Source organism: Chiloscyllium plagiosum, unplaced genomic scaffold (genome assembly GCF_037043375.1).
Source record: "Chiloscyllium plagiosum isolate Xiang-an unplaced genomic scaffold, Cpla_swu_hap1 HiC_scaffold_34, whole genome shotgun sequence".
Classification (NCBI taxonomy): Eukaryota; Metazoa; Chordata; class Chondrichthyes; order Orectolobiformes; family Hemiscylliidae; genus Chiloscyllium; species Chiloscyllium plagiosum.
In genome coordinates, this window is record NW_028270172.1 from 31903201 (window position 1) to 31921899 (window position 18699).

Genomic DNA, 18699 nt, shown 5'->3' on the forward strand with positions numbered 1-18699 from the left:
TGTTGGCCCATTTTCAAATATGATGCACAACACTGAAGGTTTGAGCAAACAAAGGTTCATTATGTAAGTTCAGCATAACTTCATTTCATCTCTCCTGTCTTTCACACTACCATAAAAATTCATTTTGTCCTTGTCCCATCTTTCTCATGTTCAAAACTTACCACATCTTTCTTTTCCCCAAAATCTGATGGGAGATCACAAACCCAAAAAGTTAACTTGGTTTTTCTCTTGCTACACTGATGCTGCCTAACCTGCTGTGTTTTTTCCATTTTTTATTTTAATTTCAGCACAACTTCTCTATTTTTCAATTCTTCCTCTAGAAATAAAACCTAGTTCTTGATTTGCAGGTTTTGAAATGACATATCAACAAATGTCACTACTTCAATGACTTGTATACTTGCAACATGCAAATCTCTTTGCTCTTTTATCACATCTAGATCTTAGTTCACAACCAAAAGCCACTTCATTATTTTACTTACCAAAATACCACCAGCTGAATCTTCCAAACGGGGTCAGAATTCCTATTTCAAGCCCAAATAAGACAAAAGGTTACCCATTTATCCTTTCAGGAGTCGTCCATGTGAACATTCAAGGCAGGAGCTATCATTACCAGAGCAGTCTAATCCTGTCTAGCAATCCACACAGGCAGCAGTGAAGTGGAACTGTGCTGAAACCACACCCTTCTTTTAGGGCAGTCACTCCAGGATTCAAAGGTGTTACAGCCACTTTAGCAACGACAGAAAAAAAGTATGCATGTGTAAGGTAAGTGAGAGATAGGATAGCAGATAGGTGAGGGAGTAGGGTACAAGATAAGTTGGGGTTCAAGATATCAAGGAAATTGGGGTTAGAGTGCTAGGGGAGGGAAGGGGTTATCAAGGGTCAAATCAAGTAGGATTGGGTGTTGGGCGATGGGGGAGGTCAGGCGTCCATATAGGTCTAAAATGGCAGGGATGGAAGAGATTTGGGTTTCTGTGAGAGCCAGGGTTATTGTCCCTGTGGGACTTTGGGGTAGGACTCAGGGATTGAGGTGGCTGGGAGGCGTGTGAGGGACTGTGTTGCTTAAGTCAGGGGGGAGGGTAGAAGCTAGTATCTGGCAGGTCAAGGGAAGGATCAGGTGACATGGGTAGGTAGGTGGTTGGCATCGGCACTCAACTCAAGAGTTCAGAACATTTTTAAATGATTCCAAACATCGAGTAATTGCCAATTAGAATTTTCAACTATCTTAGAAATTCCTGTGGTATCCACTGCATCAGGACTTCAGCAGGACCCCAACACACAACTTGAGTCTATGCTTCAGTAATAACGATCTTCTAATTGGAACAATGGGCCAAATTCTCACATTCATCTGTGCTGAAATTCATTTGGCAATTGTATGCCCATTCTGCAAGTTTATTAATGGGAGGAATCTTACCAGGCTTTATGTGATGTGGACTATGCTAAGAGGAGTGTTGAATTAGACATGACATTTGGTTTAGCCCATCTTGACCACAAGATCATCTCATCACATTTTGTATGCTTTTCTTGAGCAGCATGGTGAGATTCTCTCCAGTCAGTGATGAGTTCCCAAATGATATTTATCATTGCTTGTTAAACACCTTGTTAACAGCCCAATTCACCACAGGTTGTGATCTTACCAAACACTCCATGCACATAAGCCATAGGAAATCTTGACATGGAAATCTGAGGGAATCCTTGGCTTCAACTCATTGCGTGCTCCAAAAGACCTCCATGATGGAGACCAGGACTAACATCTCAGGCACGCTTCATGGACACTGACCACACCCATCCCACATCCACAGATATTGGCATATGACATGTGCCAGCCTCTTTGTGAGCCCTCATTTTTCACATCCTCAATCCACTTTAAAGACACTTCAGTGCTTCAATATTGCACCAATAACTATTGCTAAGGCCCTTTGTGCTTAAGGACACACCCAGTTCAGGGACTAGATCAGATTGCACCTCTGGCTCTTTGCTTTCTGTAACAGCACTCTGAGCTTTCCTGGATGCTTCCAATATTCCTACATGGCATTGCCTTGTTTTTCTTTCATATTTCACCCTCAGCCATAAATGTCTGATTTATATTACTCTTGTTTTGCGTGCTATTTAGCACAAACACAAAGCCAGGAAATGTGCCACAACTGTCAGCAAACCTCAGTTTAGTCAAGGATCCAGGAACAGAAGTCAAGGGCAGCCTCCAATAGCAGTCCAGGCCTTGCTACGGGTTGTCTGAGGCTAGGATCCACTACTTGTAAGGGGTGAGGAGCCAAATGGCTAGCAACACACCACCTATCTTAATTCTGCTCCAGAATTAAGAAAAAGGCAGGAATTACAGAAGCTGAAAGTACTTGGGGTAGTGTTAGTATTGGTCCAGGAGAAGTTTTCTAAGCTAGTGAAGAAGCAGTGCAGAAGGCATGCAGAGTTAATGGTGTCATAACTTCAGGTGGGTAAGGATGAGTGGACAAGATGTTGTATGCATTAGTGAGATTGGTAGTGGATGAGTCTTGGCTGCTGTAGCAGAGATTAGTTGAGTATAAGGAATTGGAGAGAAATATTGGCACTTATGTTGGCTGGGTGGAGAACATTGAGCTTCTCCCTACAGTCTTGGGGATTCCTCCAGATGGCTGTCCTACTGTCAGTCCTACTATTGGATGTGTCACATTTTGTTTACCACCATTACAGTACAGTACCCCACTAAGACAACTATTGTTAATTGTACATTAATTGGGTGTTTTATTGTGGTCAGGCAAGGGCATTAATGGGGAAACATCTATGCTCTTAAGAGGTGGCAGAGTGGTATTATCACCAGACTAGTATTCTAAAGGGTCAAGTAATGTTATGAGGATCTGGGTAAAAGCACTCCATGGGAGGTAATTTGGGAGGGAGGGAGTCTTGTGATATAATGGTAGTATCCCTACCTCTACGCCAGGGGGCCTGTGTTCAAGATCCACCTGCTGTAAAGGTGTCTTATAACATGTCTGAACAGGCTGGTTAGAAAATATCAATCTATGCTCATAAGGCCAACAGCTATACAGTCTGAAAATGCCTAAACTTGGCTGATCCCAGAGCTCAGCAAACTCAGGACTGGTTCGACTGGATAAGGGATTGAATTGAATTGAATTGAATTTATTGTCACTTGTACCGAGGCACAATGAAAAGCTTCATCTTGTGAGCAATACAGGCAGATCACAGAGTTAAGTAGCAGAGATAAGTAAATAATAGGTAAACAGCTGCAATAGCAAAAACACAGGTACAGGCAAATGCTAAGAGTTTGTGAGTCCATTCAGTATTCTAACAACAGTAGGGTATAAAAACTGTTTTGAAACTGGCTTGTGTGTGTATTTAGGCTTCTGTACCTTCTCCCAGATGGTAGAGATTGCAGAAAAACATTACCATGGTGGGATGGATCTTTGGGAATGCTGGCAGCCTTTCCTTGACAGCGGGCCTGGTAGATGGATCCTATAGATGGGAGGTTGGCCTTTGTGATTGTCCGGGCCAAGTTTACCACTCTCTGTAACCGTCTCCGATCTAGAATGGTACAGTTGCCATTTGATTGCCTTGGAATGTCAGGTGCAGTAGGCTTGGGACTATTGTGGTACAGTTGTAGTGTCCTCACCTCTGAGCCAGAAGGCCAGGTTTAAGCCTACCTGCTCCAGCAGCATGCAATAAAATGCCTGAACTGGTTGATTAAAAGCAATCTAAACATTTCTATGCTCAGATATTTAGGAGTAGGCTGAAATTATGTTTACTGTTTAGGGGTCCATAATATGTCATGTGCAGCTCTGTATATAAAGATTTCTAAGCATATAAAGACTTGGAGCCAGTTCCACCTCATATCCCTGGCTACGTTTATGAAATGTGATTTTTCTCCCCCCTATCTTTTCTAAATATGTTTTACCCTGCAATATTTCCTTTCTGAATCCTAATTTTTCTGTAGCCATATTTTTGTAATCCCTACTGTACTGTGATCCTTGCAATGTATTATTGTCCTCACTTGCCCTGTTTATTACTGATAGTGTGCATTGCTGTTCAAATTGTTGAACTCGTTATTAAAAGCAGCTTCTCCTTCATTCTTATGCATCTGTTTTACACTCCTTTTCTAACCTCATCTTGTTTCCTGGCCATTTCCTTAGTCTGTCTAATGCTCGCAATTTCAGTTATTTTGTGTGTTTAGTGTTATTTCAGTTCTTGCACAACCTTCCCTCAACATACTTGTTTAAAGACTTTATGATTTCCCTGATTTTCCTTCTGCTAGGACACAAGTCCCATTCTAGTTTTGGTGGAACTTGACCCATAAGAACAAAGTTTAGTTGTCCTAGTCATGCATGTCCCATACCAATCTTTTAGCCAATTGGTAATTCTCCTGATCTATTTTCTCCTGTCAAGTTAAATGGGGCTTCGACATTAATCCATGAATTATTATTCCTTGGGTCAAGTGTTTCTAATTTAGCTTCTAAACTCCTAATGTACAATTACCAGGACCTCCTCCATGTTCCTTTTTATGTTGTTTACTCTCACATGCAACACAACAACTATATTTCCCGCTTCCTGTTCCAAATTATTCTCAACCATCTGAACTATCCATTATCCTGACACCAGGTTGGTAACACATCCCCCTCTATCTTGTTTGTGTCCGAAGACGATACTATATAATCCTTTAATTATGAAACCCCTATCAATATCACATTTCTAAACTGAGCTTGTCTGTTCTTGGAAACAGAGTATTGCTTGCATTGTGGCCTCCAATTTTTACTCATTCTCAGAGCTAGGGAATACTGTACCTGTTGGACAAGATCAATGTCTACAGAATCTAGCTTCTCAATCTCTCAGAAATCACCACACTGCTCCTTGCAGTCACATGCTCCTCTTCCTAATTCTGTTTTCTTTTGGACATGGACTATTCAGAAATTCCTCCCATCCTTACTATTTCAGAGTGTCTTCCACAGCCTAGCTCAATCACTCTGAATTAGAGTGATTCAAGGTAAAGTCATTGGTTGCATATGTGGGAATGCAGAAGTCACACCGTCCATAGTCCAGACATACTGCCTACTCTGTCATTTCTAGACATATTAATTAATGACCTGAATAAAAATTAAATCAGTTGATTTCAGAAAGACACAAATTTCTTACTGTTTACTCATCCAAAGCAAAGGTTTTTTTGCTCAGCAGCCTATGGCTGTGTGGTGTTAGATGGTCTGGGAGCACAGAATCAGATAAATTGTTGTTTTAAGTCAGTCCATAGAAAGGCTGCAGTAATGGGTACAGTGGATTCTTTCTTGATTATATGTTTTTGGAGATATATCTCTGGATTAAACTTAAAATATAAGCCATAGCTATTAATTTAACCTGGGGCAGTGTTTGTAGAGGAATAAGACGGTGTTATTTTCTGGGTCTGTAGATTGTGAAGGAGCAAAAATGGCCTTTGCAGTAATATGTACTTCTTGTCAGATGTGGGAGTTTAAAGAGAGTTTAAGGGTTACTGCGGATTATATCTGCCATAAATGCTGTTGGATGCAAATCTTATCAGATTGAGTGGATCGGTTGGAGAGACAAATAGAAGCGATGAGGAATTGACAACAGCTACAGTATGTGATGGAGGGCAGTTATAGAAAGGGGGGAAAGTCTCAGATACAGTCACATAGATGGGTTAACTCCAGGAAGGGTAAGAGAGGTAGGCAGCTAGAGCAGGAGTCTTTTGTGGATATACCCATTTCATACAGGTATGCTGTTTTGGAAAATGTAGGGGGTGATGGATTCTCAGGGGAACGTAATACAAACAGCCAAGTTTCTGGTATTGAGACTGGCTCAAATGCAACGAGGGGTACGTCGGCTTGAAAGAGATCAATTGTGTTAGGGGATTCTGTAGTCCAAGGTACAGACAGACGTTTCTGTGGCCAGCAGAGAAAAAGCAGAATGGTGTGTTGTTTCCTTGGTGCCAGGATCAAGGATGTCTCAGAGAGGGTGCAGAATGTTCTCACGGGGATCAGGGGCCAGCAGGAGGTCATTGTCCAGATTGAAACCAACGACATTGGAAGGGAAAAGGTTGAGACTCTGAAGGGAGATTACAGAGAGTTAGGTAGAATTTTAAAAAGGAGGTCCTCAAGGGTAGTAATATCTGGATTACTCCCAGTTCTACGAGCTAGTGAGGGCAGGAATAGGAGGAGAGAGCAGATGAATGCATGGCTGAGGAGCTGGTGTATGGGAGAAGGATTCACATTTTTGGATCATTAGAATCTTTTTTGGGGTAGAAGTGACCTGTACAAGAAGGACAGATTGCACCTAAATTGGAAGGAGACTAATATGCTGGCAGGGAAATTTGCTAGAACTACTTGGGAGGATTTAAACTAGTAAGGTGGGGGAGTGGGACCCAGGGCGATAGTGAGGAAAGAGATCGATCTGAGACTGGTACAGCTGAGAACAGAAGTGAGAAAAACAGTCAGGGCAGGCAGGGACAAGGTAGGACTAATAAATTAAACTGCATTTATTTCAATGCAAGGAGTCTAACAGGGAAGGCAGATGAACTCAGGGCATGGTTAGGAACATGGGACTGGGATATCATAGCAATTACGGAAACATGGCTCAGGGATGGGCAGGACTGGCAGCTGAATGTTCCAGGATACAAATGCTACAGGAAGGATAGAAAGGGAGGCAAGAGAGGAGTGGGAGTGGCATCTTTGCTAAGGGATAGCATTACAGCTGTGCTAAGGGAGGATATCCCCGGAAATACATCCAGGGATGTTATTTGGGTGGAACTGAGAAATAAGAAAGGGATGATCACCTTATTGGGATTGTATTATGGACCCCCCAATAGTCAGAGGGAAATTGAGAAACAAACTTATCAGGAGATCTCAGCTATCTGTAAGAATAATAGGGTGGTTATGGTAGGGGATTTTAACTTTCCAAACATCAACTAAGACTGCCGTAGTTTTAAAGGTTTAGATGGAGAGGAATTTCTTAAGTGTGTACAAGACAATTTTCTGATTCAGTATGTGGATGTACCTACCAGAGAAGGTGCAAAACTTGACCTACTCTTGGGAAATAAGGCAGGGCAGGTGACTGAGGTGTCAGTGGGGGAGCACTTTGGGGCCAGTGACCATAATTCTATTCGTTTTAAATAGTGATGGAAAAGGATAGATCAGATCTAAAAGTTAAAGTTCTAAATTGGAGAAAGGCCAATTTTGATGGTATTAGGCAAGAACTTTCAAAAGCTGATTGGATGCAGATGTTCGCAGGTAAAGGGACGGCTGGAAAATGAGAAGCCTTCAGAAATGAGATAACAAGAATCCAGAGAAAGTATATTCCTGTCAGGGTGAAAGGGAAGGCTGGTAACTAAAGGGAATGCTGGATGACTAAAGAAATTGAGGATTTGGTTAAGAAAAAGAAGGAAGCATATGTCAGATACAGACAGGATAGATCGAGTGAATCCTTAGAAGAGTATAAAGAAAATAAGAGTATACTTAAGAGGGAAATCAGGAGGCCAAAACGGGGACATAAGATAGCTTTGGCAAATAGAATTAAGGAGAATCCAAAGGGTTTTTACACATATATTAAGGACAAAGGGTAACTAGGGAGAGAATAGGGCCCCTCAAAGATCAGCAAGGCGGCCTTTGTGTGGAGCCACAGAAAATGGGGGAGATACTAAATGAATATTTTGCATCACTATTTACTGTGGAAAAGGATATGGAAGATATAGACTGCAGGGAAATAGATGGTGACATCTTGCAAAATGTCCAGATTACAGAGGAAGTGCTGGATGTCTTGCAACGCATAAAGGTGGATAGATCCCCAGGACCTGATCAGGTCTACCCGAGAACTCTGTGGGAAGCTAGAGAAGTGATTGTTGGGCCTCTTGCTGAGATATTTGTATCATCGATAGTCACCAGGTGAGGTGCCGGAAGACTGGAGGTTGGCAAACGTGGTGCCACTCTTCAAGAAGGGTGGTAAGGACAAGCCAGGGAACTATAGACCAGTGAGTCTGACCTTGGTGGTGGGCAAGTTGTTGGAGGGAATCCTGAGGGACAGGATGTACATGTATTTGGAAAGGCAATGACTGATTAGGGATAGTCATTATGGCTTTGTGTGTGGGAAACCATGTCTTACAAACAGGAGGCCTGTGACCAGTGGAGTGCCACAAGGATCGGTGCTGGGCCCTCTACTTTTTGTCATTTACATAAATGATTTGGATGCGAGCATAAGAGGTGCAGTTAGTAAGTTTGCAGATGACACCAAAATTGGAGGTGTAGTCGACAGCGAAGAGGGTTACCTCAGATTACAACAGGATCTAGATCAGATGGAACAATGGGCTGAGAAGTGGCAGATGGAGTTTAATTCAGATAAATGCGAGGTGCTGCATTTTGGGAAAGCAAATCTTAGCAGGACTTATACACTTAATGGTAAGGTCCTAGGGAGTATTCCTGAACAAAGAGACCTTGGAGTGCAGGTTCATAGCTCCTTGAAAGTGGAGTCGCAGGTAGATAGGATAGTGAAGAAGGCATTTGGTATGCTTTCCTTTATTGGTCAATGTATTGAGTACAGGAGTTGGGAGGTCATGTTGCGGCTGTACAGGACATTGGTTAGGCCACTGTTGGAATATTGCGTGCAATTCTGGTCTCCTTCCTATCGGAAAGATGTTGTGAAACCTGAAAGGGTTCAGAAAAGATTTACAAGGTTGTTGCCAGGGTTGGAGGATCTGAGCTACAGGGAGAGGCTGAAGAGGCTGGGGCTGTTTTCCCTAGAGCGTCGGAGGCTGAGGGGTGACCTTATAGAAGTTTACAAAATTATGAGGGGCATGGATAGGATAAATAGGCAAAGTCTTTTCCCTGGGGTTGGGGAGTCCAGAACTAGAGGGCATAGGTTTAGGGTGAGAGGGGAAAGATATAAAAGAGACCTAAGGGGCAACCTTTTCACGCAGAGGGTGGTACGTGTATGGAATGAGCTGCCAGAGGATGTGGTGGAGGCTGGTATAATTGCAACATTTAAGAGGCATTTGGATGTGTATATGAACAGGAAGAGTTTGGAGGGATATGGGCCGGGTGCTGGCAGGTGGGACTAGATTGGGTTGGGATATCTGGTCGGCATGGACAGGTTGGACCGAAGGGTCTGTTTCCATGCTGTATATCTCTATGACTCTAAGTATTTACAGTACATCAGCCAAGTTGAAATAGCTGAAACTCTCACACTTTTTGAAACCCAGTTAGCTATCTTAATTCTTCATCTTGGAATCTTACCTTATCTTAAACTAAATTTATTCAGAATTATTCCTTAATTTGTTTTAAAGGCTTCTGAGCACATTTTGTTAGCACCATTATGCACTCAGTGCTAAAACATGAACTAAATGTAAACCACTTACTTGCCTTAAGTTTAGTGTTAAAAGCAGACCTCTCTTCCCTTCTGTACTAAACTCCTACAATCACTAAATTCTAAGTGTCATACATAATGCACTATTCAGGTAGCTAACGTTATGATTGATTTTACTCTCTATATTACAAGGCAACAATGGGTAGCCTTCAACATTATTATCCCCTCGAGACTGATTACTAAACTTAGTGATCTCGGACTAAACCCCACTCTCTGCAACTGGATCCTCTGTTTCCTGACCCACAGGCCACAATCAGTGAAGACTGGGAACAATATTTCATCCTCACTAACACTCAATACTGGAGTCCTCGAGGGGTGCGTACTCAACCCCCTACTGTACTCACTGTATACCCATGACTGCGTCACCAAATACTGGACTAATGCCATTTAAAAGTTCGCTAATGACGCCACCGTATTCGGTCGAATCTCAGACAGTGATGAAACAGACTACAGACGGGAGGTGGAAGACCTGGATAAATGGTGCACTGTGAACAACCTAGCTCTCAATGCCGGCAAAATCAAGGAACTCATTATTGACTTTCGGCGGGATGTTACTCATGCTCCCCTACACATTAACAGCACAGAGGTGGAACGAGTGGAGAGTGCAAAGCTCCTGGGAGTGGTCATCCACAACAAGCTTTCTTGGACTCTTCATGTGGCTGAGGAAATTTGGTATGACGGCAAATACCCTTGCCAACTTTTATAAAGTGCCATCGAGAGCATTCTGACTGGATATATCACTACTTGGTGTGGCAACTGTACCATTCAAGATTGAAGACGATTACAAAGAGTGGTAAACTCGGCCCAGACAATCACAAAGGCCAACCTTCCATCTACAGAATCCATCTACCAGGCCCACTGTCAAGGAAAGGCTGCCAGCATTCTCAAAGATCCATCCCACCCTGGCAATGTTTTTCTACAACCTCTACCATCAGGGAGAAGGTACAGAAGCCTGAACACATGCACTGTTGTTAGAATACTGAATGGACTCACAAACTCTTAACATTTGCTTGTAGACAATAGACAATAGATGCAGGAGTAGGCCATTCTGCCCTTCGAGCCTGCACCACCATCCATTATAATCATGGCTGATCATCCTCAATCAGTATCCTGTTCCTATCTTCTCTCCATAACCCTTGATTCCACTATCCTTGAGAGCTCTATCCAACTCTTTCTTAAATGAATCCCAGAGACTGGGCCTCCACTGCCTTCTGGGGCAGAGCATTCCACACACCCACCACTCTCTGGGTGAAGAAGTTTTTCCTCATCTCTGTCCTAAACGGCCTACCCCTTATTTTTAAGCTGTGTCCTCTGGTTCGGCACTCACCCATCAGCGGAAACATGTTTCCTGCCTCCAGAGTGTCCAATCCTTTAATAATCTTATACGTCTCAATCAGATCCCCTCTCAGTCTTCTAAACTCAAGGATATACAAGCCTCGTCGCTCCAATCTTTCAACATAAGATAGTCCCGCCATTCCAGGAATTGACCTCATGTACCTACGCTGTACTCCCTCAATAGCCAGAATGTCTTTCCTCAAATTTGGAGATCAGAACTGCACACAATATTCCAGGTGTGGTCTCACCAGGGCCCTGTACAGCTGCAGAAGAACCTCTTTGCTTCTATACTCAATCCCTCTTGTTATGAAGGCCAGTATGCTATTAGCCTTCTTCACTACCTGCTGTACCTGATGCTTGCCTTCACTGACTGGTGTACAAGAACACCCAGATCTCTTTGTACTGCCCCTTTACCGAACTTGACTCCATTTAGGTAGTAATCTGCCTTCCTGTTCTTGCCACCAAAGTGGATAACCATACATTTATCCACATTAAACTGCATCTGCCATGCATCTGTCCACTCACCTAACCTATCCAGGTCACGCTGTAATCTCCTAACATCCTCCTCACATTTCACTCTGCCACCCAGCTTTGTATCATCAGCAAATTTGCTAATGTTACTATTAATACCATCTTCTATATTATTAATATATATTGTAAAAAGCTGCGGTCCCAGCACTGATCCCTGCGGTACCCCACTGGTCACCGCCTGCCATTCTGAAAGGGAGCCGTTTATCACTGCTCTTTGTTTCTTGTCAGCCAACCAATTTTCAATCCAAGTCAGTACTCTGCCCCCAATACCATGCACCCTAATTTTGCTCACTAACCTCCTATGTGGGACTTTATCAAAGGCTTTCTGAAAGTCCAGGTACACTCCATCCACTAGATCTCCCTTGTCCATCTTCAGAGTTACATCCTTGTACCTGTGTTTTTGTTTTTGCCACTGTTTACCTATCATTTACTTATCTGTGTTACTTAACTCTGCGATCTGCCTGTTTTGCTTGCAAGACAAAGCTTTTCACTGTGTCTCTACACATGACAATAAATTCAATTCAACTCAATTTAATTCAATTCAATTCAATGTTCGTTTACAAACACACACAAAATACTTGTGAAGTTCAGCTTAACAGTCAAAAATGGGAACGGCACATTATGAATAATTTGTTGATTCTTGGTTTGGATTGATGGTTTAAGCTATTTAAAAATGCTTAGGCTTAAACAGACAATAAACTTATTTCACCTTTATATTTTAACTGCTGTAAGATGTCTCATACTGTCAGCTATGAAATAATTTGCAATGTCTTTTAAACAAAATAATGCAATTTGAAAACTGGAGATCCGATTCAGAGGTCATTGTGATGTGTTTAAGGACATCTTACTACTTTAAGTGTGCTTTATGAATGCAAGTTGTCAGCACCATCGAAATCATGAAAACAAATTATATTTCAAACCTGTCTTGTAAATCAAAACAAATGATAAGAGAGAGACAGGTAATGATAAATCTCTCTACTCACCAGGCTGACCATAATTCACTCTTAACTTTGTAGGACATGATTTATCCAGGTAACCGTATCTGTAATATTTATTGTATCTCTGTGCTGACCACTAGTCATGTCATACCCCTCACTTACAATACACACCACTATAACTTTACAGATTTTTGTCTTGTCAGCTGGAAGACAAACTGCAAAGCTGAGCACTATATCTCAGTGTTGAGAGTAGAGTGATACAATTATCATTACAGTTATTTTGCTGGTAATCAATTACAAACATCGAACATAAGGAGTTAATGATGGTGTAGTGGTAATGTCACTGGAGTAGTGACCCCAAACACCAGGATAGTATCTGCAGGACAGGAGTTTGAACCCTACTATTGGGGGGGAATGGTTAAATCTGCAATCAGTTCAAAAAAAGCTAGAATTAAGTGCTGGCCATGTAACCACCATCAATTATTGTACACTTAAGAGGGAAATCAGGAGGGCAAAAAGGGGACATGAAATAGCTGTGGCAAATAGAGTTAAGGAGAATCCAAAGGTTTTTACAAATAAATTAAGGACAAAAGAGTAATGAGGGAGAGAATAGGGCCCCTCAAAGATCAGCAAGGCGGCCTTTGTGTGGAGCCAAAGAAAATGGGGGAGATATTAAATGAGCACTTTGCATCAGTAGCAAATGTGGAAAAGGATATGAAAAATATCGAAAGTAGTTCCAAAATGTCTATGGTACAGAGGAGGAAGTGCTGGATTCTTGAAATGCATAAAGTTGGACAAATCCCCAGGACCTAATCAGGTGTACCCGAGAACTCTGTGGGAAGTTGGGGAAGTGATTGCTGGGTCTTTTGCTGAGATAGTTGTATCATCGATAGTCACAGGTGAGGTGCCAGAAGACTGGAGGTTGGCTAAAGTGGTGCCACTCCTTAAGAGGGGTGGTAAGGACAAGCCAGGGAACTATAGACCAGTGAGCCTGACCTCGGTGGTGGGCAAGTTGTTGGAGGGAATCCTGAGGGACTGGATGTACATGTATTTGGAAAGGCAAGGACTGATTAGGGATAGTCAATATGGCTTTGTGTGTGGGAAACCATGTCTTACAAACTTGATTGAGTTTTTTGAAGAAGTAACAAAGAAGATTAATGAGGACAGAGTGGTAGATATGATCTACATGGACTTCAGTAAGGCGTTCAACAAGGTTCCTCATGGGAGACTGGTTAGCAAGGTTAGATCTCATGGAATACAGGGAGAACTAGCCATTTGGATACAAAACTGGCTCAAAGGTAGAAGACAAGAGTGGTGGTGGAGGGTTGTTTTTCAGACTGGAGGTCTGTGACCAGTGGAGTGCCACAAGGATCGGTGCTGGGTCCTCTACTTTTTATCATTTACATAAATAATTTGAATGCGAGCATAAGAGGTACAGTTAGTAATTTTGCAGATGACGCCAAAATTGGAGGAGTAGTGGACAGCGAAGAAGGTTACCTCAGATTATAACAGGATCTTGACCAGATGGGCCAATGGGTCGAGATGTGGCAGATGGAGTTTAACTCAGATAAATGTGAGGTGCTGCATTTTGGGAAAGCAAATCTTACCAGGAATAATACACTTAATGGTAAGATCCTGGGGAGTGTTGCTGAACAAAGAGACCTTGGAGTGCAGGTTCATAGCTCCTTCAAAGTGAAGTCGCAGGTAGATAGGATAGCGAAGAAGGCGTTTGGTATGCTTTCCTTTATTGGTCAGAGTATTGAGTACAGGAGTTGGGAGGCCATGTTGGAGCTGTACAGGACATTGGTTAGGCCACTGTTGGAATATTGCACGCAATTCTGGTCTCCTTCCTATCGGAAAGATGTTGTGAAACTTGAAAGGGTTCAGAAAAGATTTACAAGGATATTGCCAGGGTTCGAGGATTTGAGCTATAGGGAGAGGCTGAACAGGCTGGAGCTGTTTTCCCTGGAGCATTGGAGGCTGAGGGGTGACCTTATAGAGGTTTACAAAATCATGAGGGGCATGGATAGGATAAATAGACAAAGTTTTTTTTTCCCTGGGGTCAAGAAGTCCAGAACTAGAGGGCATAGGTTTAGGGTGAGAAGGGAAAGATATAAAAGAGACCTAAGGAGCAGCTTTTTCACACAGAGGGTGGTATGTGTATGGAATGAGCTGCCAGAGGATGTGGTGGAGGCTGGTACAATTGCAACATTTAAAAGGCATTTGGATGGGTATATGAATAGGAAGGGTTTGGAGGGATATGGGCCGGGTGCTGGCAGGTGGGACTAGATTGGGTTGGGATAACTGGTCGGCATGGACGGGTTGGACCAAAGAGTCTGTTTCCATGCTGTACATCTCTATGACTCTATAACTCTCTAATAGGCTGGATGATTTCCTGTTTTATAGATAACTTTATAAGAAATGGATTGCTCACACTTAAAGTGTGAAGATCCTGATTGTTAAACATTTTTGGAGATAAAGTTTATTTCTGCTTTAAGCGGTCTTACGACAAAAGATCCACATGTAATATCTGCAATCAGACTAAAAGCCCCTTGACCCCCCTCCCCGCCCCCACCAAGTAACCAAGAAAAAGAAGAGATGACCCGCTCACCACTAGAAGTCCTCCAGTGCAGGCCTCAGCCAGTATACCACAGGCAAGTATCTGATGGGACCTGAAATCCACACTCATTCTGCCTGTTTACTCTGAGGCAGACAATCCAGTGAGTTATCTTGCTGGTGGGGCAATATGTTAGTCTGAGTGCCGCCACACTCAGATAAATTGTCAAGAAATCCCAGTGCATAAAACAATCATCTATTGTAAATACATATCTGGTTCACTCGTGCACTTTAGGCGGCAAACTCTTCCATTCTTACCTGGTCTGGACTTTACATGACTCCAGACCCACCGCAATGTGATTTACTCTTAACCCGCCCTAAACATTGCAAAGGTAATTAAGATGGGTAACTAAATTGTCCTTGCAACTGGCGCCTACAACCATAAAAGAATAACGAACACTTAACAGTGAAAAAGGATGGGGAGAAATGCTGACATCCCATGAAAGAACATGAAAAAAAAACGATAGCATGATGAGGTAGGCCGGGTGAGGTGAATGGGTAAGGTCACTAGGATCTTTAAACTAGTAAATGCCAGGTTGTAGGGGGCAGGGGAGTATGGCTCAGGTGGAAAGGCAGTATAAATATAAACTTTAAAAAAGACATAGAATCCCTACAGTGTGGAAACAGGCCCTTCGGCCCAATAAGTCCACACCAACCCTCTGAAGAGTAACGCATCCAGACCCATTCTCCTACTCTGATACTCCACATTTACCCTCTGACTATTGCATCACACCTACACATCCCTGAACACTCTGGGACAATTTAGCTTGGCTAATTTGCCCTAACCTGCACATTTTTGGACTGTGGGAGGAAACCAGAGCACCCAGACGAAGCCCACGCAGACACTGGGAGAGGGCGTGTAAATTGCACATAGACAGTTACCCTGAGGGTGGGATCGAAGCTGGGTCCCTGGCACTGTGAGGCAGCAGTGCTCACCACTGAGCCACCATGCCAACCCTAAGCCACCATAGAATTGGGGACTTCCAGCAGAAAACAGAAAAGGCCCACCAACTCTCCGACCCCACCCACTGTCAGAACAGACAGGAGGTTCAGTCCTGGAGGTGACCCACAACAGCATCACCAACGGAATCAGATTGTTGGGAGAGCTGGTGCCTCCGCTGGTGCGTCCGCAAGTTGTCCAATAACGTGAACATCTGCCTGCACTCGGGAGAGGCGAGCATGGACTCGCCGGTGGGTCAGCAGGTTGGAGGAACTGTTGAATCCTTTCCTGCACTCGGGGGTTGGGTAGGGCCTCTCCCCTATGTGGACCTGCTGGTGCCTCAGCAAGATGGAGGAATTGCTGTAGGCCCTACTGCACTCGGGGCAGCTGAAGGACTTCTCCCCGGTGTGGGCCCACTGGTGGGTTAGCAGGGCGGAGAAATTGCTGAAGCAGGGGAAGGGTCGCTCATCGGTGTGTCAGCAGGGTGAAGGCCTGGTCTAAAGGAAGAGAATGTGTAATGGTCAAAAATTGTGCATTCACTGATACAGATGAAGGGCAAATTAAAAGATTAAGGTGATTAAACCAGAGAGAAAAACAAGAAATTTGTGAGAATTACAATATTAAAGCAGAGGAAGTGATTTGAGATGTGTGGCCCGAATAAACATTGTTTATATGAGTGCACAAATTATAAGAAACAAGTTAATGAGCAAATTCAACTTAGAGGGCATGTCATAGTAGTTTGCAAAAAAAAAAATTAGTATTTGGAAGTGAATATTTTAGAATACGAGATCAGCAGGATGTCATGGAAATTGGTGGAACCGAAGGAGGGCTTTAAAGATTAAGGATGAAATTTATTTAACAATGACAGCATATGAAAGAGGTAAGATGTAGTGAAAACATCTTAGATAGAATTAAGAAATGGAAAAGATTATAAGACTTTAGTGGGCATTAAGTAATGGTCCCTTGTTAACAGATACCAAGTGGTAGAATGTATAAATGCAGAATTCAGGTAGGCTGAGAGAAAGGGCATGTGCTCTTGTGGTACAGTGGTATTGTCCTTATCTCTGAGCCAGGAGGCCTGAGATCAAGTCCTACTTGCTTGATTAACAATTTTTATGGCAGTAGCAAAGTTGTTTGATTGGGTACTTTAACATGTTAAAGTATATTTGGATAAGCAGAAAACAAAGATTGATCAAACATTTATTAAACAGGCAATCAACATATCAAACTAAAATAAGATACTTCCATATTAACTAACTAATGCAACTAAAATATGTCTTATGAGACAGTTTAACAGTATGCCATGCTCCTAGGAAATATATAACATGAAGGGACAGTTCCAAAGTCATTCTCAGCTCCCCAGTGAAAACATTTATTTCTCATCAATATGGCAGGTCAAAATTTTTGACAATTGTTCCACTCAGGTTAAGCTTTCACAAATGTAACTGTCACCAGCAAGGCCCACACTGGCAACTCCCTGTTCCTTAACTCCTATTATTTTAAATAGAAATCAACCTTTTAAACAATTGATTTTATGTTAATGTCTAAAACGGAAGTATATATGATCCTATGAATAAGAAGCAGTCAGAGGCTAGTCAGCACCTTAGGCCTACTCCGAAATTTGATAAGACAATGGGTGATCTGACTGTCTCAACTTTACTTTCCTGCTTACCCCCCATAACCCTTGATTCTCTTGACAATCAAAAATCTAATTAAGCTCTTGGGTAAGAAGAATTCCATAGATCAATGGCCTGAGGAAATAAGTTCTCCTTATGTCCATCTTAAATTGAGAGACACCCTATCAATTGTGCTTCCTAGTTCCAGAGACACCTTTTTGGTATCCATTCAGGATTTTAGATGTTTATAATAAAATCATCTCTCATTCTTCTAACCTTCAGTGGATACAGGCTCAATCTATCCAACCTTTCCTCATAAGGTAACTCCTTCATCCTAGGAATCAGTCAAGTAAATATTCTCTGAACTGCTTGTAATGCAATTATATCCTTTCTTAAGTGAGGAGACCAAAACTGTACACAGTACTCTCAATGAGGTCTCATCAATGTCCTATAAAACACTAGCAAAATTTCCTTTCTTTTGTATTCAAATCCTGTTGCAATTAACAACAACATTCCATTTCCTTCCTCGTCACTTGCAGCAGTTAATATTAACTTTTGGTGATTTATGTATTTCAACAAACAGATCTATGAACTGCAGGATTCTGTAATCTGTCTCCATTTTAACAGCACACTGCTTTCCTATTCTTCCTGCCAAAGTGGAAAGTTTAGCATTTTCCTAAATTATAATCCATTGTCATCTTTTTTTATCCACTGACTTAATGTATGTCGCTTTGCAAACTCCTCATATCCTCTTCACAACATACTTTTCAACCTATCTTGGTGCTGTCAGCAAATTTAACAACCATAAATTCTGCCCCTTCATCCAAGTTCCTAATTGAAATTATAAATAGGTTTTAGCATTTTGGTATGCCCTGTGGTTTATTGTGATTTTTTTTTGGTTCCTGGCTTTTCCATAGCATTGGTGTAAAAGGTGAGAGCAACCTCAGAGGGCTTCCATTTGAGTTTATCTACCCCCCCATGACAACCAGATCATGTCTACATTTCTCTAGCTTTTGTGAAATGAATTGAAAGGTATATTTCAAAACATAACCATCCTATAAAGTTCAGTGTTCATGACTCAGTGTCAATATTGACAAGGTTGCCTTAATGTTTCTGAGTTAGACTTTGTTGTCACGAAAGTTGATGGTAGTAGTCTTTTCCCTAAGACGAGCAAATTTCAAAACTATGGGCCACATTTTTAAGGTGAGAGGAGAGAGATTTAAAAAAGACATGAGGCATTTTATTTACACTGAGGATGCCATAGCTGTTATGTGTACACTTAACGTAAATTTTCAACATACAAAGGTATGAATTAGATGCAGATTATGTGATTTGAACTTTCCATCCTGCTCCAGTAGTGAAACCA

The 18699-nt window shown here is 42.2% G+C and overlaps 1 protein-coding gene across 3 annotated transcripts in view; it reads right to left on the reverse strand.

Annotated features, from left to right (window-relative positions):
- The window catches only part of LOC122564409 (uridine phosphorylase 1-like), a 117743-nt gene that overhangs the window by 93690 nt on the left and 5354 nt on the right, over nt 1-18699 (reverse strand). The window contains exon 1 of one of the 3 annotated variants that reach the window (XM_043719223.2): nt 480-622. The exons of the other annotated variants lie outside the window; for them this stretch is intronic. The gene's annotated coding sequence lies outside the window, so the exon portion shown is untranslated. Of the gene's footprint in view, nt 1-479; nt 623-18699 lie in introns of those variants that run through there. 3 annotated transcript variants of the gene reach the window in all.